The 27,547-nt window shown below is 51.6% G+C and overlaps 1 long non-coding RNA gene across 1 annotated transcript in view; it reads left to right on the top strand.

Moving 5' to 3' along the window:
• The window catches only part of LOC148182502 (uncharacterized), a 40,096-nt gene that overhangs the window by 10,091 nt on the left and 2,458 nt on the right, over positions 1-27,547 (top strand). The window contains exon 3 of the long non-coding RNA XR_015774637.1: positions 14,698-15,003. This is a non-coding gene — a long non-coding RNA (uncharacterized LOC148182502). The remainder of the gene's footprint in view (positions 1-14,697; positions 15,004-27,547) is intronic.

The raw sequence follows: 27,547 nt of genomic DNA, 5'->3' as shown, positions 1-27,547 counted from the left end.
TATTTTATTAATTTTTCCCTTTTTAAATTTTTTTTTCCTTTTTTCTTTTTTTTTTTTTTTTTCCGCTGTGGTTTTAATTTCCACCCCGACAATTAACGCCGGCTCGCGCCGGAGATAAATGAAACGGGGCCAGCTCCGAAATAACCCCCTGAGAAACGCTGTTTATAACGAAGTGGAAGGAAAGTTGCTTAAATATATTACCGCATGCAAATTTTAATTTAGCACAAGCCCCGTTCCCGAGGCCGATTTATCTGCCAGGGAAGGGAAATAAATCATTGCCGCTTGTCGCTTCCTCTGCGTCTGCAGAGAGATCGCAGCTTTGTTCTTCTGACAGAGGGATTTGGGAGCATCCCAAGGCTCAGATCCCTCCAGGATCCACCCCACAAGGTGGATTTGAGATCCTGCTCCCTCCTTCCCTCCTGCTCCTCTGCACCTCCAGGAGCGAGGGATGCGGGGCTGAGCCTGTGGGATCAGCCCAAGGATGGGGCTGGGATAAGGGAAGGCTCTACAGGGTGGCCCCAAGGGTTGATCCGTGCCCGGTTGTCCCTGGCAGTGCCAGGAAGGCGTTTCCAGGTTGGTGTTTTGGGGTGCAGCGCTGAGGGAGGGCCCTCAGGGCTGTTCAGCTGGAGATGATCCAGACAAATCCGTGTGCTAAAAACATTTTAGGATCAGGACGGGATGCGGGAACGGCGCGAGGGCGGTGGCTCCACTCCCCCCTGGCTTGTGGGGTCTTTGGAGCAGCAATTCCCAAGCTGGGAGCGAGAAATGGGAAGGGGAAAAATGAGGAAGCTCAAGGCCCCAGTCCCTCTCTCCATCCTCCTCTCCCTGGCTTCCCTGCGGGGTTTTGTCTCCTCTTCCACCCAGAGGCTGCAGCAGAGCAGGAATTTGGGGGCAAATCAACAGGTTCAGGCAGGAGAGGAGCGGATTCCCTGTCCTGGATCCCTGGGATCCATCCCTGGCACTGATCCTGCAGCCCCAGGGCACCCTGGGCTCACCCACTTTGGGGCTTTTTTCCGTGCAGAGAGGACCTGGGGTGTGTTTGGTGTGGGATGAAGCAGGGACAGCCCCCTGGACACCCCAAAACGGGGCGTGGGATAAAGAGGGAGCGGTTCCCAATCCCCCCCTGTTCTCCATGGAGATTCCACACGGATTGGGGCCGGGAATGCCGGCGCTTTGGCCCTGGTGGTGCAGACACGGAGCTGCCCAGGCCCGGATCGCGTCCTTGGTGGAGACCCTGATGCGGAGGGAAACGCGCCCTGTCCTGGGGGTGATGCCGGCCTGAGGGGCTGGAAGGGCTCGGGAATCCTTCCCCGCCTCCTCAGCTCTCCCCTGAGCTCCTCCAAGGGATGTCGGGATGCTGTCGGAGCAGCTTTTCCACGCTCCACGCGCTTCCATCCCTTCTCCCACCCCCGGCTCTCCGAGGGCTGATCCCGAGGCTCCGGCTGTGACTTCGGGCAGGGTTTGGGCAGAGAATTCCCGACTTTCTGCGGCTGGAAGGAGCCTCTGGATGATGATGGGGACACCTGGGGACAGCCAGGATGGCACCCAGAGGTGGCTGCGCCGCACCAGCAGGGCCGGCAATCAATCCCACCCTCACCTCTCCCACTCCCAATCCCAAAAAACCCCGAAAACGCTCCCCCCACATCCCCAGCTCGGGGAGGGGATCGGCGGCGCAGGCTCCGCCGCGCTCCAGAAAACCTTCTCCTCCCTCCTGACTACTTGTAAACCATTTAGCAGGAATTTCTTAAAATAGGTTCCACTTTAAGGACTTATCTGCTGAATACCATTAATTTTCTGGGGTTCGTTAAAAGCAAACTTGGTCTCATAGCAACGGAATCTATTCCAGGGAAGCAGCCAATTGCAGGGTGTGCAACCCAAGGCGAGAGAAAAGGAGCCTTTCAGGTTTATTCCAGGGCTCGGTGCCTTTTTTTTTTTTTCCTTTTTTAATTTTTTTTTTATATCCAGAGAAGTTTTTAATTTTTGGTGTTTTTTATTCCCCCGGTGGAATAGCTCAGAATTTCTCCCGGAAAAAAAAAAAGCAAAAAAAAAAAAAAAAAAAGCAAAAAAAAGCAAAAAAAAACAAAGCAAAAAGCAAAAAAAAAAGCAAAAAAAAGCAGAAAAAAAGCAAAATATTGGAGGTTTTTTTGGGGGGGATAAAGAAATTTCCGTGGTGTTGGAGAGGAGGGACAGAGCCTGGCTGGGACCTGGCACTGCCGAGGGTCAGCTCCGCATCTTCGGCCACCCCGGCTGGATCCGGGACCGCCCGGCGGGATTTGGGAGCTGCTGGAAAAGCGAGGCCGTTAATCCCCGGCTCATTTCCCCGGCCTGGCTAAAGGAATTGTCATTATTTCCCTTTTAATCCCATCTCTTTCCTCTTTTCCATTAGGCCCTAAGCTGCAATCTCCTTCCCGGGGGAAGTTCCAGTGGGATAATCCCAGCGGTTCTTGGGGTGCCCGGCTACTTTTGGGGCAGGGGGGTGGTTCCCATCCTCGGGCTGCCGATGGATTTGGGATAAACCGGGAATCTCCAGTTCTGGGTTGCTGACGGATTTGGGATGAGCTGGGAATTTCCAGCCATAATTCCCAGTGCTGGGAGAGGATCTGGGATGAACTGGGAATCTCCAGCCATGATTCCCACCCTGGGCTGTTGATGGATTTGGGATAAACCGGGAATCTCCAGCCTTGGGCTGCCGATGGATTTGGGATAAACTGGGAATCTCCAGCCTTGGGTTGCTGATGGATTTGGGATAAACTGGGAATCTCCAGCCTTGGGTTGCTGATGGATTTGGGAATGAGCCGGGAATCTCCATCCTGGTTCCCAGCCCTGGGAGAGAATCCGGGATGAACATCCCAGTGCCGGCACAGCCGAGCGAGGATGGGACAAGGGGATGTTCCCAAAATCCCGGCACCAGCTGGAGGTGGCTCCGTTTTTGGGCTGCCGGGATTGTGCCGCTGGCTCTGGGATCCGGGATCGGCGTTGGGATAAACGGAGCCGTGGGATGAGCGAGTGCCGGGTTTGGGATGGTGACAGGAGCCAGGGGGCAGCTCCACCCCAAAACCCAAAAACTCCAAAATAACCTCTCCTCGCGTCCTGGCAGTGCCATATCCCGGTTTTCATCGGGAATGGGTGGCGGGAATTGACTTTGGAGCTGTCTGCACCACCAGCGTTATTCCCAAAGTTCCCAAAACCTCGATTTCCACCTCAAATCCCGAATTTCCCCATCCCTGCTCCACCCTCCAGCCCTGACATTTCCCACCCCAAAAGGGCGATTTTTCACCCTGACAAGAAATAAAAATAAAAAGGTCATTTATGGTAAAAAAAAAAAAAAAATAAAAATCCCTCTTAAAAGGGTGTAAATCCCGGACAAAAACCATTTCCCTGGGATGCAGGGAATGGGAAAACCAGGGATGGGTGGAAGTTTAGGAATCAGCAGAGCCCTGATAACAATTCCTGACGTCGGGTTGGTGTCACGGCGCTGGAGAAGTTCCCGGTTATTTACCCCGGGCCGGCTCCTCAGCTGATAATTTTTATGGATGGAGATTCCAGCCTGGATAAATCAGGGGCTGGAAGAGGAGGAGGAGGAGGAGGAGGAGGAGGAGGAGGGAGAGGTGGGAAACTCTCTGGCAGTGCTGGAGGGATGGGATCTGAACCCAGCTGTGGTGGTTGAGACCCCAAATGCAGGAATAGAGCCCCAGGACAACGGGATCTGCTTCCAGAAGGATCAGTTCCCAAGGATTCTGGGATCTGTTCCTTGGATATTTATTCCCAGCCCCACATGCTGGAGTCAGGCGTTCTCACCCTGGTTTTTAATTTAGTTTTTTTTTATGGAGAAATTATTATTTACAGTTTAATATCTTCGTGTTTCTATGGAAACTCCAGGGCTGCGCTGGGCGGGGAAGCCCAAACCAGCCGGGAAAAACGGGAATATCGGGAAGCAGGGCCTGGATGTGGAGGGAGCTGCCGGGAATGTTCAGGGTGATGGGAATATTGGAAAATGAGTGGAGCAGGAGCTCGGCCTGTGGTAGGGATGGGATTGAGGGGTCAGTGACACTCAGGACGTGGCTTTGGGGTGGCTGTGCTTTGTCCCTCCCTCCAAATCCAAATCCAAATCCAAACCCAAACCCAAATTAATACTCAAACTCAAACCCAAACCGAAATCAATATCCAGACTCAAACCCACACCCAAATCCAAACCCAAACCCAAACCCAAATCCAAACCCAAACCCAAACCCAAACTCAAATCCAACCCCATACGCTAATCCACACCCAAATCCAACCCCAAACCCAAACCCAAATCCAAACCCAAACCCAAATCCAAATCCAAACTCAAATCCAACCCCATACCCAAATCCACACCCAAATCCAGCCCCAAACCCAAATCCAAATCCAAACTCAAACCCAAACCCAAACCCAAACCCAAATCTGAATCCAAACTCAAACCCAAACCCAAACCCAAATCTGAATCCAAATTAAAACCCAAACCCAAACCCAAACCCAAACCCAAATCTGAATCCAAATTAAAACCCAAACCCAAACCCAACCCCAACCCAACCCCAACCCAAACTGAAATCAATACCCAAACCCAACCCCAAACCCAAGGACGGGTGGCTGGAACATCCCATTCCCCACTCCAGGAATCCCCCCGGGAGATCCCCTGGGGCCCTTTGGCGCACCGGGCCCGGCATCCCCCGAATGTAGGTCACGCACGTCCCCGGCCCTCATCGCACCCCAACGGCGGCTCCCGCCTTTCCCATTCCCGGGAAAATGGATTCCCATCCGTGAACGGCGAGCTCGGGGCACCCCCCGGCCCGGCACCAGCGCCGGTGCTCATGCGGAAAGAGCGCGGTGGCGGCGGGGACCTTCTCGGCCCTAATCGCCGGTGACAGGGACTCGCTCGTGGCGATGTCCCCGCGCCCGGCGCGCGGCGAGGGCGGAAGGTGTGCGATGGCCCCGCTTTTGTCACAAAGGATCTGATCAGAAACGGCGGGGAAAGGTCAGCTGGGAAAAGCACCCGAGGACGTCGCCGCGTCCGTGCGTCCGTCCCGCCGTCGGAAAGCGGGGGAAAAAAACCAACGCGGAGAGATTGAAAATAAAAATAAGGAATGGGAAGGGAGGTTTCGGGGATGGGGTTTGTGAGGGTTCCTCCGCCACCAGAAATGCGTTTGTTTATTTTTAATGGAAAGCACGAGCCTGGTGTTGCTGTGGTGTTGGCAAAGAGGGGAAAATGTTGGGAATGGGAATGGGAATAACGGGGCTGCGCCGCCGTCCCCCAGCTCTGCCGGCCCCGCGAGGCCCAGCCCAGACTTCTCTGCCCTAATTCCCAGGGAAACGGGGCGAGGGCTGATCCCGGTTATTGTTTTCCACAAGTCTTGGGTTTCTACGCAGCTCGGAGAGGGGTTTGGGGCGATCTGTGGGGTGAGGGTACCGGGGCATCGAGGTGTGATGGGGCTGGACCGCCCCGTCCCACGGGAATTCCTTCGCGTCGTGTGCCGGGCGGGGATTTGATGTGGAATATTCGATCCCGGAGCATCAAACGCGGGGTGTGGAACAAATGTGGGGTTGGGGTGTGGAGTGGAGTGAAGGACGGGGATTTTTGGGGTCCCCGTGGTTGTGGTGTGGACCGAAGTGAAGGACAGGGATTTTTGGGGTTCCCATGGTTGTGGTGTGGAGTGATGGGGATTTTTGGGGTCCCCATGGCTGTGCTGTGGACTGAAGTGAAGGACGGGGATTTTTGGGGTCCCCGTGGCTGAGATGTGATGGGGATTTTGGGGTCCCCATGGCTGTGGTGTGGAGTGGAGTGAAGGACAGGGATTTTTGGGGTCCCTGTTGTTGTGGTGTGGTGTGGTGTAGAGTGAAGGACGGGGATTTTGGGATCCTCATGGCTGAGGTGTGGAATGGAATGAAGGATGGGGATTTTTGGGGTTCCCGTGGTTGTGGTGTGGAGTGATGGGGATTTTTGGGGTTCCCATGGCTGAGATGTGATGGGTATTTTGGGGTTCCCATGGCTGTGCTGTGGACTGAAGTGAAGGACGGGGATTTTTGGGGTTCCCATCACTGCGGTGTGGACTGAAGTGAAGGACAGGGATTTTTGGGGTTCCCATGGCTGTGGTGTGGAGTGAAGGATGGGGATTTTTGGGGTCCCCATGGCTGTGGTGTGGTGTGGAGTGAAGGACGGGGATTTTTGGGGTTCCCATGGCTGTGGTGTGGAGTGAAGGATGGGGATTTTTGGGGTCCCCATGGCTGTGGTGTGGTGTGGAGTGAAGGACGGGGATTTTTGGGGTCCCCATGGCTGTGGTGTGGTGTGGAGTGAAGGATGGGGATTTTTGGGGTCCCCATGGCCGTGTCCTGGACAACATCAGCACCACCACCCCTGCATCCCCTCTCTACACCCTCAAACCAACCCCGGGCACCTCCACTTCCCAAACCTCACTTCCAAACCCCAAAAACAAAACACTTGCCACACCAGGGGCCAAACCGGGAGAGGAGGAACCTCCCCACATCCCCCCGACCTCACTTTAGGGCTCAAACCCCCGCACCGGCCGCTCTTCCCGAGGCTCGGCGGGGCCGCACGCGTGCACCCCCGGCCTTGCACACGCGTGTGCAGCCGCGCTGGAGCCGGGCCCGCGTTTCAATGCGAACAATGAGGTGTGTTTTTAAGCGACTTGTGAAAAGGGGGTTGGTTTTTCGTTTTTTTTTTTTTTTTTTGTTGTTGGTTTTTTCTTTTTTAAGTTTTTTTTTTTTTTTTTTTTTTTTTTTTGCCTGAAAAGGCGGCCGGGGAGGGGATGGGGGAGAAGAGGGAGGGGAGCCGGGCAGCCCCTCCATTAGCTCAGTGCAGCAGCGAGAACAGCTGTGAAAAGAGCCCAGGCCTTTTTCCCACGCCCAGAGGAGCGGAGCGAGGGAAGGAGCCCTCCCAGCGAGGTCAGATCCCATCACTAATACACACACAGGCTGTGCCCTCATTCACGTCACCCCGGCGCAGGTTTGTTTAAGGCACACACACACACTGACACTAATTTCTCTCCCCCCAGCCGGCCCCATTATGTTTCCCCCGCTGCATTAAAACCCTCCCCGTGCGGCGGCTGGCGGGGAGGGGTTGGGTTTGTTTATTTTGTTGTTTTATTTTTTTTTTTTTCCCCCGCTTTTTTTTTTTTTTTTTAATTTATTATTATTATTATTATTATTACCGTTAAATTTTATCGTTTTATTTTTCCATCCCTTCCCCCAGCCCCTCCCTTCCTCTCGGTTTTTCCCGACACCTGACCGACAAGGTCAAGACGAGCGGCCGCGACGGCGGCGATCGCGGTTGTGGCCGGCAGCTGCTGCGCCGGGGCCGGCTCGCAGGAATGCGCCGGGCCCCGCAGATGGGACCTGGCGGGGGTCGGACACCCGGGACTCAGCTGGTGGAGAGGGGTGGGGGATGCTGGCAGGGGGGGAAAGATGGAAATTCCCCCCTCTGGGGGATGCTGGGGATGGGGAGGGTGGAAATTTCACCCATTGAGGGGAGGATGGAAATTTTCCCCACTGTGGGTTGCTGGGTTAGGGGAGGATGGAGATTTCCCCCATTGAGGGGATGCTGAGGATGGGGAGAATGGAGATTTCCCCCACTGAGGGATGCTGAGGGTGGGGAGAATGGAAATTCCCCCCATTGAGGGGATGCTGAGGATGGGGAGTGTGGAGATTTCCCCCACTGAGGGATGCTGAGGGTGGGGAGAATGGAGATTTCCCCCACTGAGGGGATGCTGAGGATGGGGAGTGTGGAGATTTCCCCCTCGGGGGGATGCTGGGTTGGGGAGTGTGGAGATTTCCCCCACTGAGGGGATGCTGAGGATGGGGAGTGTGGAGATTTCCCCCACTGAGGGATGCTGAGGATGGGGGGATGAAGGAAATTTCTCCCTTGGGGGGATGCTGGGTTGGGGAGTGTGGAGATTTCCCCCACTGAGGGATGCTGGGTTGGGGAGAATGGAGATTTCCCCCACTGAGGGGATGCTGAGGATGGGGAGAATGGAGATTTCCCCCATTGAGGGGATGCTGAGGATGGGGGGGATGAAGGAAATTTCCTCCTCGGGGGGATGCTGGGTTGGGGGGATGCTGGAAATTTCCCCCACTGGGGGATGAAGGAAATTTCCTCCTTGGGGGGACGCTGGGTTGGGGGATGAAGGAAATTCCCCACTCTGGGGGATGCTGGCTTGGGGGACGATGGAAATTTCCCCCATTGAGGGGATGAAGGAAATTTCCCCCTCAGGGGGATGCTGGATTGGGGGGAAGATGGAAATTCCCCCCCTGTGCCGGCTGTGGCATCCTTGGAGCCGATGGATGCGGTGGCCAAGGTGGAGCTGGGGGGGTTTTGCTGGTGGTGAGGGGAGGGTGGGTTCAGCCCTGCCTGGTTTGTGGCTCTCAGGCCCTAAATGAGGAGTTTTGGGGTGGGTTTGGTGCTCCAAGTGGGGTTCAGCTCCTAAATGAGGAGTTTTGGGGTGGGTTTGGTGCTCCAAGTGGGGTTCAGCTCCTAAATGAGGAGTTTTGGGGTGGCTTTGGGGCTCCAAGTGGGGTCTCAGAGTGATGGGACCAACACAGTGATGGCAAAACCCTTCCCTTGCTGCCACCGTCCCTGTCCCCACAGCCCAGGGGACCCCTGTCCCCACAGCCCCCAGCTCTGGGGAGGGGCTCAGACCCCAAAGGGGGAGTTTTGGGGTGGTTTAGGGGCTGCCAGTGGGGTCCCCCTGGTCCCAATGCCACCAAGTCCTTTTACCCCACCCTGCCCTCTCTGCCCCCATCCCCTCCAGCCAGCCCTGGGGGGCTCTGGGGGGCTGATGTGGGGGTTCAGGGATGCCCTGCAGCCCCCACAGAGGCTGAGAGAGCTCCCCCTTCCCAATCCCCATTCCAGGGCTGATCCCGCGGTGCTGCCAGCCCGGGCTGGGCACGGATAAATCAGTTTGTGTTTCCTCTCGTGCCCGGGTTTGGCCACGAGCTCGTTTTAAAACGAGTTCTGCCCTAAGTTACAGCCTAATAAATCAATAGCCACTTAGCCCAGCCAGGCAGAGGCCACGGATTGCCCGAGGAATTCGAGTTCCCGGGGTTTGGAAAAAGGTGAGGAGACAAATCCCGGTGAGATCCTGGGCTGGGATGGCCGGGATGCGGGTGTGGATGGTTGGGATATGGCCAGGACACACCTGGGCACAGCCAGGGCAGGTGTGACGTGTCTGAGGGACACGTGTGGTGCTGGGGATGGCCTGGAGATCCACGGGGATGGCCAGGATTTGTGGGATTTGTGGGTCAGAGATCCTTGGGAATGCTCAGGATTTGTGGGTTCATGGCTCAGAGATCCATGAGGATGCTCAGGATTTGTGGGATTTGTGGCTCAGAGATCCTTGGGAATGCTCAGGATTTGTGGGATTTGTGGGTTCATGGCTCAGAGATCCTCGGGAATGCCCAGGATTTGTGGGATTTCTGGGTTCATGACTCAGAGATCCTCGGGAATGGCCAGGATTTGTGGGATTTGTGGGTTCATGGCTCAGAGATCCTTGGGAATGCTCAGGATTTGTGGGATTTGTGGGTTCATGGCTCAGAGATCCTCGGGAATGGCCAGGATTTGTGGGATTTGTGGGTTCATGGCTCAGAGATCCTCGGGAATGGCCAGGATTTGTGGGATTTGTGGGTTCATGACTCAGAGATCCTTGGGAATGCTCAGGATTTGTGGGATTTGAGGGATTCGTGGCTCAGAGATCCTCAGGGATGCTCAGGACACTGCAGGGACATCCATGTCACAGCTCTGCATGGTCCCAGTGCCACGTGCCAGACGTGTGACCCCAACCACCCCACTCAGGGCTTTGGGGCAGCCTCAGAGTCATTCCCAGTCCTCCCCACAGTTCCTCTGGCCTGGGGTTACCCCCAAAACGATTCCTCACCTTCATCCCCCACCTTCCTCTGCCTCATCCCCTCCCTGCTCCATCCAGGCCCGGCTTCCCAGCCCTTCCACCCCTTCCCTCACACCTCAATCCCCTCGGATTTCTCCGGGTCACCTCCCGGTGCCACCCCACTCTTTATGGGGCCGGGAACCTCTTCTATCGGCAGCTCCTGGCTTTGAGGGACCCGAGCTCCTCTCTCACCCTCCTCATCCTCCACGAAGGTTCAGCACCCGCAGCCTGGCGGTGCCACCGCTGCTCGGGGCCCCTCCTCGAGCTGTCGGGGCCGGGATTTTTTCCCTCTTCCCTCCCTGCCCCCTTCGTCTCCCTCGCCAAGCCCTGACACTCGATGGCAGCCCATTCAAAATGCATGGGCTCCCCTTTCCGAGCGCCCCGCTCCTTTTGAACTAAAAGGATTTTCTCAGAGGCTAAGTTCAAATGTACGGCCGTTATTTATTTATCACCCCCGCTATGTATTATTCATTTATTTAAAAATGTATGGCAGCTGGGAGCCCCGTGTTTAATCACCCCACGGATGGCGAGGGCCAGGTGGAGCCGGCCCCTCGCCCCGCCGCTAACCTGGCGCGGTGGCCTCACGCCTGAGTGGCCACCAAAACTGTCCCCAGCCCCTGGCCAGCCCCTGCTGGGGCCGCTGGGGATGCGGAGGAGCTGCAGCGCTCCCCGGGGTTGTTGCTGGGCTTCTTGTCATCCTTCCTCCTCCTCTCTGGGTGTTTTTTTTGGGATCGGGGATGAGGATAACGCCGCTGTCCCCAACCCAAAACAAGGATGAGGTGGCGGAGAGAGGTTGGAAAGGGCTGGAATTGTGCTGGCGGGAGACGAAAAAGGAGATTAAAATAAAGAAAAAAAAGGCGAAAACAAGGCCGGGTTTTCTTCCCGCACCGCGGGGAGGAGGAGGAGGAGGGGACCACATCCAGCCCTGCTGGCATCTCGCTGTCCCCGCAGGGCTGGAATCCCCTGGAAGGGTTAAGGATGCCGAACATCCCCCCCAGGCCCCCCGAGGAGCCCCCGCCACCCTGTTCCTCGGCGGGACAGTCGCTAATTGAGACAGCTCCGGCCGCTGCCTCCCTCCTCTCCCCCTGGGGCTGAGCTGCCTCTTCCCAGGGGGAGCACATTGTCTGCTCCGGCGGGTTGATGTAATCCCTCAGCCCGAACAATACTTGCCCACCCCGCTCCGCTTGAAAGGGTATTAGTTGCCCAATGAGATAATTACTCCGCGGGCCACCCTAATCATCCCCTCGGACCCCGCCGCTTCTCCCCGGAGCCGCCCGGCTCGGCCCCGCAGCGCCCGGGGTGTGGGGTCGGGGTGGAACCCGCTGAGGGGTTCGTTCGACACCCCAAAACCATCAGGAAAATGTTGTGGAAAAGAGGGATGTGGGGTCGGGCTGGAACCCGCTGAGGGGTTCGTTCTACACCCTAAAAACATCAGGAAAATGTTCTGGAAAAGAAGGATGTGGGATCAGGATTGAACTCACTGAGGGGCTCATCCTAAACAGGAATCTGAACCCTAAAAATCCTCAGGAAAATGTTTGGGAAAGGAGGGATGTGGGGTTGGGATTGAATCCGCTGAGGGGCTCATCCTACACCCTAAAAACCATCAGGAAAATGTTCTGTGCTCCTGAGGTGTCACCTCCAGGCTCGTGCTGTTGTCACCTCGAAATGTCATTCGGTGTGGGGTGGGAACCCCGGGATGCTGCTGGAGCACTGGGATGAGCCTGCTCCTGGTGCCATGGGATTTCGGGCTTTTCCCGGGTTAAAATTTAGGGGAACGGAATTCCACCTTTTCCTTAAATATCAGCATTCACAGAATCCCAGGATCCCAGAATCCCAGGATCAGCCCAATCTTGAGCCCAAAACCCCAAATCTCAGCAGTCCAAACCCCTGTCCCAAACTCCAGGATAAATAGGCAGTGCCCAGAACAGGTTTTTTAGTGAATAATCCCAATTTCCAGCTCAGCTTTGCTCAGGGGTTTGCTCCCAGAGAATTTTTGGGATCACGTGCGTACCCACACATCCCTGGATGCCCAGCTGCACTGGAATTCGCTGTTTTTCCCGGCTGGATGATTCCAGGGCTGGTTTTCCCCATCCTGGAGGCTCAGAGAGCTCCCCTATTCCTGGTGTGGGATCGGGAATGCTGCAGGAGAAGGGACCTGCTGAAATTAAAGCCCGGTTCTTACTAATCCCGGTCTTTGCGGCTGCGGCTCCGCCGAAGTCGGGGATTATCCCGAGCGCCGCCCCGCACGCTGGGCCAGCACGAGCCAGGCAGCCGGGAATTAATCTCCTGGAGGTTCTGCTGATCCCATTCCCCCGGGAATGGGGGCTGGGGGGGTTGAGGGGCTGGGGACACAGATGGGACAGGGACAGAATGGGGATGGGGACAGGGACAGGGTCAGGACAGGGACATGAGGGGCTGGGGGACAGGGACAGGATGGGGACAGGGACACGAGGGGCTGGGGACACGGATGGGACAGGGACAGGGACAGGATGGGGATGGGACAGGGACAGGACAGGGACACGAGGGGCTGGGGACACAGACAGGATGGGGACAGGGATAGGGGGACAGAGATGGGATGGGAACAGGGACACAAGGGGCTGGGGGACACAACCAGGACAGAGCCAGGACAGGGACAGGGACACGAGGGGCTGGAGGACAGGGACAGGCTGGGGGATAGAGCCAGGACAAGGACAGGGGCTGGGGGACAGGGACAGGACAGGGACAGGGACACGAGGGGCTGAGGGACACAGATAGGACAGGGACACAAGGGGTTGGGGGACAGAGCCAGGACTGGGACAGGGACAGGGCCAGAAAGGGCTGGGGGACAGAGATGGGACAGGGACAGGGACAGGAACAGGGACAGAGATGGGACAGGGACAGGGACAGGAACAGGGACAGAGATGGGACAGGGACAGGGATGGGACAGGGACACAAAGGGCTGGGGAACAGGAACAGGATGGAGACATGGCCAGAAGTGGCTGGGTGACAGAACCAGGATGGGGACAGGGCCAAGAGAGTCCGGGTGACAGAACCAGGATGGGGACAGAACCACAAGTACCAGCGGGCACAGACCCCTCCGCCACCCCCACCCAGCGCATCCCCCACCAGCAAGGACAAGCTCTGAGCCCTGGCACCACCCCAAAACAAAAAACCCCCAAAAAAACCCCAAAGGCTGGGACAGCGAGGCCGAGCAAGGCCAATGCCGGCCCCTCCCGGGGCTGCGGCCGTGTCCTGGCGGCTCCTGACTGACCACAAAGTCCGGCCCCGTTATCCCCGAGGAGGGGCCGCCCCTATTGTGTCTGGGGCCCTCAATGGCCCCATTGTGGCTGAACCCCCCCTGGGTGTCCCTTTTTGGGGTGTTTGTCACCCCCTACCCCACCCCAAACCCAGCTCTCCCTGCTTGGCCATCGGCTCACCCCAAACCCCCACCCCAAAGGAGGTTTTGGGGTCTCTGTTCCCGTTGGGAAGGTTTTGGGGTCAAGCGGGGTGCGGTGGGTTGGGGTCGTCACCTGGCGCCCCTCGCTGTGGGTTTGGGGGTAAAAAGGTTGATTTGGGGATAAGAAGGCTGATAAAACTGGTGGTTTTGGGATAAGGCTGATAAAACTGGTGGTTTTGGGGGTAAAAAGGTTGATTTGGGGATAAGGCTGATAAAACTGGTGGTTTTGGGGGTAAAAAGGCTGATTTGGGGGATAAGGCTGATAAAACTGGTGGTTTTGGGATAAGGCTGATAAAACTGGTGGTTTTGGGGGTAAAAAGGCTGATTTGGGGGATAAGGCTGATAAAACTGGTGGTTTTGGGATAAGGCTGATAAAACTGGTGGTTTTGGGGGTAAAAAGGTTGATTTAGGGGATAAGGCTGATAAAACTGGTGGTTTTGGGGGTAAAAAGGCTGATTTGGGGGATAAGGCTGATAAAACTGGTGGTTTTGGGGGTAAAAAGGCTGATTTGGGGGAGAAGAAGGCTGATAAAAATCATCCCTGTGGTTTTAGGGATCAAAAGGCGGGAAAAACCTCTGGGTTTGGGGGTCAAAAGGATGATAAAATCTGTGGTTTTGGGGATAAAAAGGCCAATAACTGAGTTCAGCGGGGTTTGTGGGGTCTGTGGGGTGACGGAGCCTCTCCAGATCCCACTGAAGGGGTCAAACAGAAACCTGGCACCAAACTGGGGCCTGGGATTGGTGTGGTTTGGGGTGACCCATGAGAGTTTGGGGTGATCAGTGGGTTTGGAGGTGATTGGAGAGGGTTTGGAGATGATCAATGAGGGTTTGGGGTGATCCAGGAGGATTTGGAGGTGATCAGTCAGGGTTTGAGGTGATCAATGAGAGTTTGGGGTGATCCATGAGGATTTGATCAATCAGGGTTTGAGGTGACCAATGAGAGTTTGGGGTGATCCAGGAGGATTTGGAGCTGATCAGTGAGAGTTTGGGGTGATCAGTGGATTTGGAGGTGATCAATCAGGGTTTGAGGTGACCAATGAGAGTTTGGGGTGATCCAGGAGGATTTGGAGGTGATCCAGGAGGATTTGAAGGTGATCCAGGAGGATTTGAAGGTGATCCAGGAGGATTTGGAGGTGATCAATCAGGGTTTGAGGTGATCAATGAGAGTCTGGAGATGATCCAGGAGGATTTGGAGGTGATCAATCAGGGTTTGAAGGTGATCCAGGAGGATCTGGAGGTGATCAATCAGGGTTTGAAGGTGATCCAGGAGGATTTGGAGGTGATCAGTGAGAGTTTGGGGTGATCCAGGAGGATTTGGAGCTGACAGAACCCCTCATTCCATCTTTTGCAGAGCAGAACCCCCCGCCTCGCCCTGACCACCCCGATCCAGCCCCATCCCTCTCCGGGAACAGGGACGGGATGGAAGATCCGGAGCCTTGGGAAGACCCCACATCCCACATTTCCTTCATCCATGGAAATCCACGGATGGAGCAGCCCCGGGAGCTGCCGTGGACTGGAATTTCCTGCCCTTGGGAGCTGGGAAAGGCTCTTTGGGGTCTGTAGGGGCTGGGCTGCTCCGATCCCATCCCTTTGAGATCACCGGGATGCCGCCTTCGCTCTCCCGAGGAACCTCGACGCCTCCCCTCTCCTGGATGGGGTAAGTTTGGGGTTTTTCCTCCTTTTCTCTCCTTTCCTGAAGGCCCAACCAGCCAGAACTGGGTTTTCCATGTGGAATCTCCCCCCGGGCTCTCTCCAGCAGGGATTTGGGGGGATCAGGGAGGAGCTGTGAGGCTCCATCCTGATCCTTTTCCCGTTGTTTCGTCTGAGAGGGGAAAAACCCCATTTTTATCCCCATTTTATTTACATTCCTCTTTGGAAACATTCCCATCCCACCCCTCCCTGAGCTGCTGGAAAACCGAGCAGTTTGGGATCCCAAAACCCAATTTCCCTTTTCATTTACACCCCAAAACTCCCCGCAGTGACTCAACCCCATCCTTTAACCCTCCTAAAAAAAGAGAATTCCCTTCCATCTCCCCCCACCTGCACCTGCTCCATCCCAACCCAGCTTTTCCTGGGATTTAACCGCTCCTGGGAGCTGTTTTTGGGGTTCCAGCCTCATCTCCCGGTGTGGGGAAGGGGGTTGGGATGAGCAGAACCCTGCAGCAGCCGCAGCCGCAGCTCACCCCATCCTTGGGAATCAGTCAAGGGAGAAAATCCACATCCCCTGCGGCCCTCCCTCCTCCAAGTTGGATTTTTTTTTTTATTCCACGTGACAGCCGAGCTGTCCAAAACATTAGGAAAAATAACTTTCACCTTTCCCGGGGTGAGCCTGGCAGCCGGGAAGGTTTTTATTTTTGTTTCATCCCAAATACGCGGTGGCGGCGGGGAGGGGGATGAGGGAAATTATCCCGATTTTTTTCCTCCTCCCCCCAAAAAAATGAGGGAGGGGATGGGGTTGGATTTTCCTGGTGGAAATGTGGGATCAGCTGTGGGAGATGGGGATGGGATTTTTCTGTGGGTTATTCCTCATTCGTCCCTGGGGATGGAAATTCCCATGTCCACCTTCAGGATTGGGATCGGCTCTGTCCCATCAGCGTGGGGACGGATTTGGGACCCACAGCTGAGCCTGAGAGGCCTCAAAACCCCCAAATTCCCAAACTTTTCCCATATTTTTCCCTCATTCCCTGCTTTTAACCCTCCAAGGTCGTGATGAGCTCAGGTTTGGGAGGCCCAGCTGGGCCTGACAGGCCTCAAACCCCTCAAATTCCCAAACTTATCCCACATTTTTCCCTCATTCTCAGCTTTTAACCCTCCAAGGCCACCACAGGGGTAGATTTGGGATCCCCAGCTGGGCCTGACAGGCCTCAAACCCCTCAAATTCCCAAACTTTTCCCATATTTTTCCCTCATTCCCTGCTTTTAACCCTCCAAGGTCGTGATGAGCTCAGGTTTGGGAGGCCCAGCTGGGCCTGACAGGCCTCAAAACCCTCAAATTCCAAAATTTTCCCATATTTTTCCCTCATTCCCAGCTTTTAACCCTCCAAGGCCACCACAGGGGTAGATTTGGGATCCCCAGCTGGGCCTGACAGGCCTTAAACCCCTCAAATTCCCAAACTTATCCCACATTTTCCCCTCATTTCCTGCTTTTAACCCTCCAAGGCTGTGATGAGCTCAGGTTTGGGAGGCCCAGCTGGGCCTGACAGGCCTCAAAACCCTCAAATTCCAAACTTTCCCCACATTTTTCCCTCATTCCCTGCTTTTAACCCTCCAAGGCCACCACGGGGCTGGGTGGTGCCCGCTGGGTGCCCTCAGCAGCTGCTCCGTGCTGTGGGCAGAGCGACCTCATCTTCATCCTCCTCATCCTCCTCATCCTCCTCATCCTCCTCTTCCTCCTCATCCTCTTCATCCTCCTCCTTCTTCCTCTTTTGCTCCTCATTCTCCTCTTGCTTTTCCTCCTCTTCATCCTCCTCCTCCTTCTCCCACTGTTCCTCCTCATCATCCTCTTCCTCATCATCCTCATCCTTTCCCTTCTCCTGCTTTTCCTCCTGCTTTTCCTCCTCCTCATCCTCCTCTTCGTCACCCTTCTCCTTCTCCCACTTTTCCTCCTCATCCTCCTCATCCTCCTCCTCCTCCTTCTCCTGCTTTTCCTCCTCATCATCCTCTTCCTCATCCTCATCCTCATCCTCCTGGATCCTCCTCCTTCTTCCTCTTTTGCTCCTCATCCTCCTCCTGCTTTTCCTCCTCCTCCTCCTCCTCCTCCTCCTACTGTTCCTCCTCATCCTCCCCCTCCTCTTCATCACCCTCCTCCTCCTCATCCTCTTCCTCTTCCTCATCCTCCTCCTCCTTCTCCTACTGCTCCTCCTCCTCCTCATCATCCTCATCCTCCTCTTCATCACCCTCCTCCTTCTCCCTCTTTTCCTCCTCCTCATCCCCTTCCTCATCCTCCCCCTCATCCCCTTCCTCATCCTCCCCCTCCTCTTCCTCCTCCTCATCCTCCTCCTCCTCCTCCTGCTGCTCTTCCTCCTCCTGGCGCGTCTCCTCTCTCTAAGATGGCCGGCGTTCCCAAGATGGAGCTCAGCCTGAGACGCCATCTGCAAGGCCGCTCCCACGCCCGGGCCTGGCCTTTTTATGCAAAGGGGAATTAATTAGATTTGAATATGGTAATTAAGCCATCAACCCCCCCCCTCCTCCCTTCCCTCTCCTCCCCAGCCGGGTGCTCATCACGAGGTTCCCTTTTTTCTCTTTCTTCTCACCCCCTCGCCCTCCCTTCCCTTTTTTCCCCCCTGTTTTCCTTGGTTTTTTCCCCAAATTTTCCCCAATTTTTTCTTCAAATTTTCCCAAATTTTCCCTCCAATTTTCCCCTATTTTTTTCCCCAACTTTTCCCCAATTTCCCTCTAATTTTTCCCCAATCTCCCCAACTTTGCCCCAATTTTCCTCTAATTTTTCCCCAATTTCCCCCCATTTTTCCCCCAATTTTCCACCATTTTCCCCCCATTTTTCCCCCATTTTTCCCCAGTTTTCCACCATTTTCCCCCCAATTTTCCCCCAACTTTCCCTCATTTTCCCTCCAATTTTCCCTCCGTTTCCCCCCCAATTTTCCCTCCATTTTCCCCCAATTCTTCCCTGATTTTTCCCCAATTTCCCCCCAGATCTCTCCCAATTTTCCCCCAATTTTTCCGCCATTCCCCCCTCACCTCTCTGCCCCCAGAGCTCTTCCTGAATCCCAATTAAATCCAGCTCCTTCCCATCCCTTTTCCCGCTGGTTCCATCCTTGGCCAACGGTTGTGGCCGTTCGTCCCCTCCCAAAAAACCCAAAAAATCCGCAGGGATTGGAGCGGATCCGAATCCGGGATTTCGACCCAAATCAAAAGCAGGAAATGGATCCCAAATTAATTCCCTAAAAATAAATAAAAATAAAAAGTTTTGAGCCTTTCTGATCCTCAAATTCCCAATATTCCAGTTTTATTTCCTGGCCTGCTGCTGCTCTTGGATGGGCAGGGGTGGGTGAAGCTTTTTTTGGGATTTCCCCCAGGGTTTTTTTGGGATTTTGGGAAAGAATTGAGGATTGAAGGAGACTCCAACTTGCAAAAAATAAGATTTTTTTTTTTTTTCCAACTGGGAATTAATGTTTTTTTCCCACATTTTTCCAGTGTCTGTCCGCTCACCCCAAGCTGGGATTTATCCACCTGAGCCAGGGGATGTTTAGAACCTGGAAAACCCCTGGAAAAAAAAAGGAATCTGCACAGGGAAAAAGAAATCTCTTTGGGATATTTTATATACATCTATATTTATCAGGAAAATATTTCCCTTTTTTTTCCCCCCGCTTTCCTCATAAAACAAACGAAGGAAATTTGGGAATACCCTGCGGGAACTCGGCAGAAAAACCCCCGGGTGTTTTCTGGGGGAGTTGCTGGGATTGCTTTGTTTAAAACCAGGAATATTTGGAATATTTGAAGAGGAATAAATTCCAGGGCAACACGAAAATCCACCTGAAACGAGAAAACAGGCTGGAATGATAATTAGAATTATAAATATATAAATATACAAATGCACGGGGTGTGGATTATATTGATATTCATGGCGGTGGGGTGTGGATATTTATTTTTATATCCAATATATTTAATTATCCGGCACCGGGAAGAAGCTCCCGGGGTTTAATCCCAGCCGGAATCCTGGATTCCTGACTCTGACCTACATAGGACACGCTGATGGCAACGGAGCTTCCCTTTGGCTCCGCTTTGGGTGGAAATCGAGGAGAAATGGGATTTATTTTTTAACCCTGGCTCCTCTGTGGGCAGAGCGTGTTGGAGCAGGGAAATTTTGGGATGAATTCCCGGGTTTCTCACCGGATGGAATTTCCAGCTCGGCCTGAGATAAAAAATGAGGAAATGCCACCGAAATTCCCGGTGCCAGGGAGGGAAAATCCAGCGGGGAGAAGGAAAAGGGAAAGGGGGAGAGGGAGGAGGAGGATGAGCAGAGCAGGAGAGAAAATAAACCCGAGAGGGAGGGGAAAAATAGGGGAAAAATCCTAAAAACCATGGAGGAAAAGGGGGGAAAACTCGATTATTTGGCATCCCAAAGGATTCCCTGAGCATCCCTGTATCCCTGTTTTCCATCCAGGTGGGCAGCAGAGGGAAGGGCAGGGCCGTAAATCTCCCAAAAATCTTTTCCAGGCAGGATTTATCTCTCCTCTTCCCACTTTTTTTTTTTCCCTATTTTTTTTCCCCGCCTTCCCACGTGGATTCCCCGCGGCAAAGGAAAACAAGCGAGGATGATTTTTTTTTTCTCTCTTTTTCCTTTTGTTTCGCCTCGGCCGTGGCTCTAATCCAGCCCGGCCTCCTCCTTTTCCATTCACAATTTTCTTCCATAGCTGGGAAACAAACAAAAAAAAATTAATAAAAAAAAGGAAAAAAAAAAAAGATATTTTAATTGATTTTTTTATTAATTAATAAATAAATCGGTGGTGGGAAAGGAAGCAAGGAGGGAAAGAGAAACCTGAGCTGGTCCCAGCGTTACCCCGAAGGTTTCATTCCTCCGAATAATTTCTACGGATTAAAAAAAATATAAAATAATAATAATCAGAAAAAAAAAATGGAAAAATAAAATAAAGGGAGCGCTCAGAATTGAGGGAGAGACGGGAAAAAAGGGTGGGAAAAGCAGAGGGGGAGGATGGCGAGGGCTTAAAAACGCCAGCGGGAATTAGCAGGAGTCTGAGCCCTTGTTTGCGCTGCCCGTCAGCATCTGCCTCTGGCACTGTCCCCATCTGGATCCCGTCCGTCCGTCCGTCTGTCCGGCCCCGGCGGGACCGACGCCTCCCCGAGGAGCCGATTCCCAAACGGCGGCAGCAGGGAGGCGGGAATGGCGGAAAACAGGGAAAATCCGGCCGCGGGGTTGGGATTTTTGAGTTTGGAAAACCGGGGAAATCCGGCCGCGGGGTTGGGATTTTTGAGTTTGGAAAACCGAGGAGATTCCGCCGTGAGGCCTAAAATTCCCACATTTGGGAAACCAAATGGAAATTTGGCCGCGGGGTTGGAATCTCCACGCTTTGGAAAACTGGGAAAATTCTTCTGTAAGGCCAAAAACACCACGTTTGGGAAAAGCAGGAAAAGTGCCCTGTAAGGCCAAAGTCCCCACATTTGGAAAATCACAGAAATCCCCCCGCTAGGCCGAAATCCCGGTGTTTTGGAGGAAAATCTCCCCCATTTTGGAGTGAAACCCCCCCGTTAGGCCGAAATTCCAGTGTTTTGGAGGAAAATCCCCCCTTTTGGCCAAAATCCCCATGTTTTGGAGGAAAATCCCCCCCATTTTGGACTAAAACCCCCTCTGTTAGGCCTGAAATCCTGACATTTTCGAGTAAAACCCATCCATTAGGCCAAAATCCTGGCGTTTCAGAGGAAAATCCCCCCATTTTGGAGGAAAATCCCCCCATTTTGGAGGAAAATCCCCCCATTTTGGAGTAAAACCCCCCCCATTAGACCAAAATCCCAACATTTTGGAGTAAAACCCCTGTGTTAGGCCAAAATCCCAGTATTTTGGAGTAAAACCCTCCCTTTTAGGCCGAAATCCCAATGTTTTGGAGTAAACCCCCGTGTTAGGCCGAAATCCCAACGTTTTGGAATAAAACGCCCCCTTTTAGGCCGAAACCCCAACATTTTGGAGTAAAACCCCCGTGTTAGGCCAAAATCCTGATGTTTTGGAGGAAAATCCCGATGTCTTGGAGTAAATCCCCCCCTGTTAGGCTGAAATCCCAACATTTTGGAGTAAAAGCCCCGTGTTAGGCTGAAATCCCAACATTTTGGAATAAAACTCCCCCTTTTAGGCCAAAATCCTGATGTTTTGGAGGAAAATCCTCTCGTTTTGGAGTAAAACCCCCATGTTAGGCCGAAACCCCAACATTATGGAGTAAAACCCCCGCGTTAGGCCAAAATCCCAATGTTTTGGAGGAAAATCCCCTCGTTTTGGAGTAAAACCCCCATGTTAGGCCGAAATCCCAACATTTTGGAGTAAAACCCCCATGTTAGGCCGAAATCCCAACATTTTGGAGTAAAACCCCCCCGTTAGGCTGAAATCCCAACATTTTAGAGTAAAATCCCCCCATTTTGGACTAAAACCCCCGTGTTAGGCCGAAATCCCAACACTTTAGAGTAAAAACCCCCCATTTTGGACTAAAACCCCCGTGTTAGGCCGAAATCCCGACATTTCGCCGCTGGCGGGCACCGGGGGACGCCGGGAGCGTTTCTTTGTGGGGTTTCTTTGTTCGGGTTCCCCCTCCCCGCCTGCCCCACGGCCCCGAGAGGAGCAAATCAGCGGCGTTTGCATATTCAGAGCAGGTGGGGGCCCAGATGCCCGGGATGAGGAGGATGAAATTAGCCACCATCATCATAATCAAGAGGTGCTGGGGGCAGGGCGAGCCTGGCACACGAGGCGGATAATTACGGAGCTCAGCGTGTGCGCGGCGATTTTCCCCACAATTATGCCGAGCTCGGCGAGCTGGAGACGAGGTCGATCCCGGAGAGCTCCCGGGAGATTCCCAAGGGATTTTTGGGAGCTCGGGGAAGGTCCCAAGCTCGTCCTGATGGTGTTTTGAGGGGTTTTTTTGGGGTTTTTTTGATTTTCCCCGCAATTATGCCGAGCTTGGCGAGCTGGAGACGAGGTTGATCCCGGCCGCCCTCCGGGAATGCTCCCGGGAGATTCCCCAGGGGTTTTTGGGAGCTCAGGGAAGGTCCCAAGCTCGTCCTGATGGTGTTTTGAGGGGTTTTTTGGGGTTTTTGGGTTTTTTTTGATTTTCCCCGCAATTATGCCGAGCTCGGCGAGCTGGAGATGAGGTTGATCCCGGCCGCCCTCCGGGAATGCTCCCGGGAGATTCCCCAGGGATTTTTGGGAGCTTGGGGAAGGTCCCAAGCTCGTCCCGATGGTGTTTTGAGGGTTTTTTTGGGGTTTTTTTTTAAGTCTTCGTTTTGTGGTTAAATCCGTGTTTCCCGCTTTGATTTAGCCGGGGTGTTTCCAGAACGTTCCACGGCCCCGCCCCAAGGCCCCGCCCTGCACGGAGAGCAGCGCAAAATCTGGAAAAGCTCTGGTTTTCCAGCTTTTCCCACAAAAATCCCGGGGTTTTGGCATCGCATCCTCACCCCCAGCTCTTCCCAGGGTGCGTTGGGAAATCACTGGGAAAGGAGGGAGGTGACACGGGTGACAGAGGTGACACAGGTGACACACAGGTGACACAGGTGACACAGGTGATACAGATGTCACACAGGTGACACACAGGTGACACACGTGACAGACAGGTGACATGGATGACACAGGTGATACATGTGACAGGGGTCATACACAGGTCACACGGGTGACAAGGGTGACACAGGTGACACAGGTGACACAGGTGACACAGGTGACACAGGTGACATGGGTGACACAGGTGACACACAGGTGACACAGGTGACACAGGTCACACAGGTAACACAGGTGACACAGGTGACACGGGTGACACACAGGTGACACACAGGTGACACAGGTGACACAGGTCACACAGGTGACACAGGTGACACACAGGTGACACAGGTGACACAGCTGACACGGGTGACACAGGTGACACACAGGTGACACAGGTGACACAGGTCACACAGGTAACACAGGTGACACAGGTGACACAGGTGACATGGGTGACACAGGTGACACAGGTAACATGGGTGACACAGGTGACACACAGGTGACACAGGTGACACAGGTGACATGGGTGACATTCCAGATCGTTCTGCTGCTGCTCCAGGGCCGTGTCAGGAAGCATTTCCCTGGAGGAGCCCTGGGGAAAGGGGAGTGGGAATGGGACAGGGAATGGGATCAGGAATGGGATTGGGAATGGGATTGGGAATGGGATTGGGAATGGGAATGGGATTGGGAATGGGATCGGGAAATGGACCCCAAAAAGACCGGGATGGAGACCAGGAAAGGGACAGGGAAGGGGACAGGGAAGGGGACAGGGAAGGGGACAGGGAAGGGCCCTTGGAATGCCGGGGAAACAGACGGGGAATGAGATCAGGAATGGTACCGGGAAGGGACCGGGAATGGGATTGGGAAATGGACCCCAAAAAGATGGGGATGGGGAACGGGAAGGGGACCGGGAATGGGACAGGGAATGGGACAGGGAATGGGACAGGGAAGGGGACAGGGAATGGGACAGGGAAGGGGACCGGGAATGGGACAGGGAAAGGGGCAGGGAAGGAGCCGTCGGGACCCGGGAAGAAGCAGGCACAGCTCGGCAGGATGCCCCAAGCACTTCCCAGCCGAGGAAGAGGAGGAAAATCCAGCGTTTTCCTCTTGGAAAAAGGTCGGAAGTGGCTCTGCGAGAGCAGGAGGCGCCGGGGAAGGTCCCGCTCCCCCGGGGGCTCAGCTTGGAGCTGCTCCCGGGTGGGAATCACCGGGAATTCTGCGGCTCTCTTTCCATCCTTCCTCCTCCTCTTCCTCCTCCTCCTCTCTCCCGTGCCGTGTTTGGGGTCAGGAGATGAAATTCCCACCCAGCCCAGAGGAAAATCCCTGGATCCCACAGCTCCAGGACAGCCCAAAAGGAGGATTTTCCAGGCAGGGAGGTTTGGAGACATCCCAGAATCCATTCCCAGCCCCATTCCCAGCAGGAAGCACCAAACCAGCACAAAACCCGGCGGATCCGTCAGAAAAGGATGGAAAAACCGGGAAAAAAACCCCAGTTTGGGTCACTGGGGAATCTCCTGGAATGCACAGAAACAGCCCCAAAATCCCAAATCCCCAAAAACTGGAGGAGGATTCATGGCCGGGATGTGGGAAGAACCTTTGGATCCTTTCCGGGCTGGATTTTTCCCCCCAGGAAATGGGGAAGGATCTGATTCCCGTCTGATCCAAACCAAGAATTCCCGGCCTTTATCCATGCGGGAATTTCAACAATCCCAACCTCATTTCCCACCCGCACAAATCCACAACTCCTTTTGTTTTTGGGGTTTGGTTTTTTTTTTTTGGGAAAGTTTGGAATAACTCAACCAAAACTTGGATTCACCCCCAGCCCTTCTTGACTTTATTCATGGAAAATTTGCCTTTTTTTTTCCCAAGGTTTTCCAAATCCCAGAAAATTTGGGTCATTTCCCAGATTTGGATTCTTCCCTTTCTCCCAAAATCTTGAGTTTTTTCCCTGGCTGATCCCAAATAATCCCAAATCATCTCCTTTGGAGCAGGGAATGCTGAGGAGCTTCCCGGGCACTTCCGTGGGTTCAGGGCAGATCCCAAATTCCCAATTTTTTGGGTGGCCTCTGGAAGAAGGATTTGAAAATCTTCCCTGCCGGAGATCCAGAGTTTTTTTGGGATTTTTTTTTTTAAGGAATCGAACAGAGAGAAACAAAATTCAACAAATTTAACCTTAAAATTTAATTTTAAACAAATCAGCGCTGCCTTTCCCCCCACTTTTCCATGATTTAAGAGCTTTGGAAAAGTTGGGAAAAGTGGGAAAAATGGGAAAATCCTGCGTTCTGTTCGCTTTTAAATCAAGGGGAGTTTTTGGGGAAAAAAAAAAAGGAGGAAAAGCAGGAAAAAAAAAACCTCACCTGTGAGGTTTAAAATTGGGGTTTTTTTGGGAAAAAAAAAAGAGGAAAAAAATAATCGGGATGGGGGAAAAAAAAAACCGGGATGGGGGAAAAAAACCCGGGATAGGGGAAAAAATCCTCTGGCACCCCAGAGGAGACGAAAGCAGCTGGAAATGCCATAAATCCCTCTGGATGGAGCTTTGGGATGCGGGACAGGGGGACAAGGTGACTCCGGCGGCTCCATAAATATTATTGGGAGCGACGGGGCCGCCCGGGGCCGGCGGGAGGGGACAAAGCTCCCATTGAGCTCCGGCCCAGCTGCCGCGGGGGGTCAAGGTCAGAGGTGGTTCCTGACCGGGATTTTCCCCCGGATTTTTGTATTTTATTTTTATTTCCCTCCTCATCAAATTCTCCTTTTATTTTGCCTTATAGGCCGGAAATTTTTGTTTATTTATTTTAAATTTAAATATTTTTTTATTAATTTTATTATTTTATTTTATTTTATTTTATTTTATTTTATTTTATTTTATTTTATTTTATTTTATTTTATTTTATTTTATTTTATTTTACTTTATTCTATTCTATTCTATTCTATTTTATTCTATTCTATTCTATTTTATTCTATTCTATTCTATTTTATTCTATTCTATTCTATTCTATTCTATTCTATTCTATTCTATTCTATTCTATTCTATTCTATTCTACTTTATTTTACTTTATTTTACTTTATTTTATTTATTCATTTATTCATTCATTTACTCATTTATTTATTCCTTTATTTATTCCTTTATTTATTCATTTATTTCTTTCTTCATTTATTCCTTTATTTATTCCTTTATTTATTCCTTTATTTATTCCTTCATTTATTCCTTTATTTATTCCTTTATTTATTCCTTTATTTATTCCTTCATTTATTCCTTTATTTATTCATTTATTTATTCATTTATTTATTCCTTCATTTATTCCTTCATTTATTCCTTCATTTATTCCTTTATTTATTCCTTTATTTATTCCTTTATTTATTCCTTTATTTATTCATTTATTTATTCCTTCATTTATTCCTTTATTTATTCCTTTATTTATTCCTTTATTTATTCCTTCATTTATTCCTTTATTTATTCCTTTATTTATTCCTTCATTTATTCCTTCATTTATTCCTTTATTTATTCCTTTATTTATTCCTTTATTTATTCCTTCATTTATTCCTTCATTTATTCCTTTATTTATTCCTTCATTTATTCCTTTCTTCATTTCTTTTTAATTCATTTTCATTTAAACTGTTTTTTTCATCATGAATTCATTTTTATAATCTCAAATTTGAATAAAGCTCGGCCTGAGCCAAGCGGGCGCTGAGGAGGGGGAAACTGAGGCACAGGGATTTCCCCTAAAATGCCTTTTTAAAAAAAAAACTTTATTTGATTTATTTTCATTTTATTTCATTTGTTTATTTGACACGTTGTCTATTTATTTATTTACGTATTTAAATTTATTTCTCTATTTAAATTTGCTTATTTAAATTTATTTATTTATATTGATTTATTTCAATTGATTGACTCCAACTGATTTATCTCAATTGATTGATTCCAATTGATTTATTTCAATTGATTGATTTCAACTGATTGATTTCAATTGATTGATTTCAATTGATTGATTGATTCCTATTGATTTATTTCAATTGATTTATTTTAAAATGCCTTTATTTATCTGTTCATTTACTTGTTTCTCCGTTTCTAATTTTTGGTTTTTGTTTTAATATTTCTTTCTTCTGAGATTATTTATTTATTTATTTATTTATTTATTTATATTATTATTATTATCAATAATAAAAATAATAAAAATAATAATAAAATTAATAATAAAAATAATAAAAACAATAAGAATAAAAATACAATAAAAATAAAAATAAATAATCATAATAATAGTAATCGTAATAGTAATAGTAATAATAATAATAATAATAATAATAATAATAATAATAATAATAATAATAATTTGGGAATATTTGGAGCCTTCCCCCGTGGCTTTACCTGGGGACAGGTGAGCAGCCAGCAGAGCTTTTCCTGGAAAAAACAAAAAAAATTTGGGATATCCCTAAAAAAATCCCAATTCCTGCGAGCTCGGAATTCCCAGGCTGCTTTAAAAGGCTCCAAATTTATGCAAATGAGCCGAATTCCCACATTTTTCCCACATTTTTCCCACATTTCCCAACCACCGGGGAAGGAGGCGCAGGGCTCTGGGAGCTGGGAATGACCTGGAATGCTGAAAAATCGGGAAAACCCGGATGGGAAGGATATTTTTCCTTTTCAAAATAAAATAAAAAAAAAAAAAACAAAATAAAAACCCGGAAATTTTTGGAAAAAAAAAAAAAATTTTTTTTTGGAAAAATCTTTTCCAAAATAAAAACGGAAATCCCAAATTTTCCGTGCTCCACAATTGGGTTTAATTCTCCTTTTTTCCCTCAAATTTGACCCAAAAAATTCCGTTGCTCCTCTTGTTTCCGAGCGTTTCCCCATCCCGGATTTCTTCATCCCGGGAATTTGAATCCCAAATCCTGAGCAGAATGGGGGAAAAAATCCCCAAATTTGTTCAATGCTCTTGTGCCGTCGAATAGGAGGGAATTATAATTTACCCTCTGCTCCAGAAGGGCTGGAAAAGCTGGAA

This window comes from Pseudopodoces humilis, chromosome 28 (assembly GCF_049639895.1).
Source record: "Pseudopodoces humilis isolate 2021_Gansu_Grassland_sample_001 chromosome 28, ASM4963989v1, whole genome shotgun sequence".
Taxonomy (NCBI): Eukaryota; Metazoa; Chordata; class Aves; order Passeriformes; family Paridae; genus Pseudopodoces; species Pseudopodoces humilis.
The sequence above is the reverse complement of the archived record's forward strand: the minus strand, read 5'-3'. Positions and strand labels throughout refer to the sequence as shown.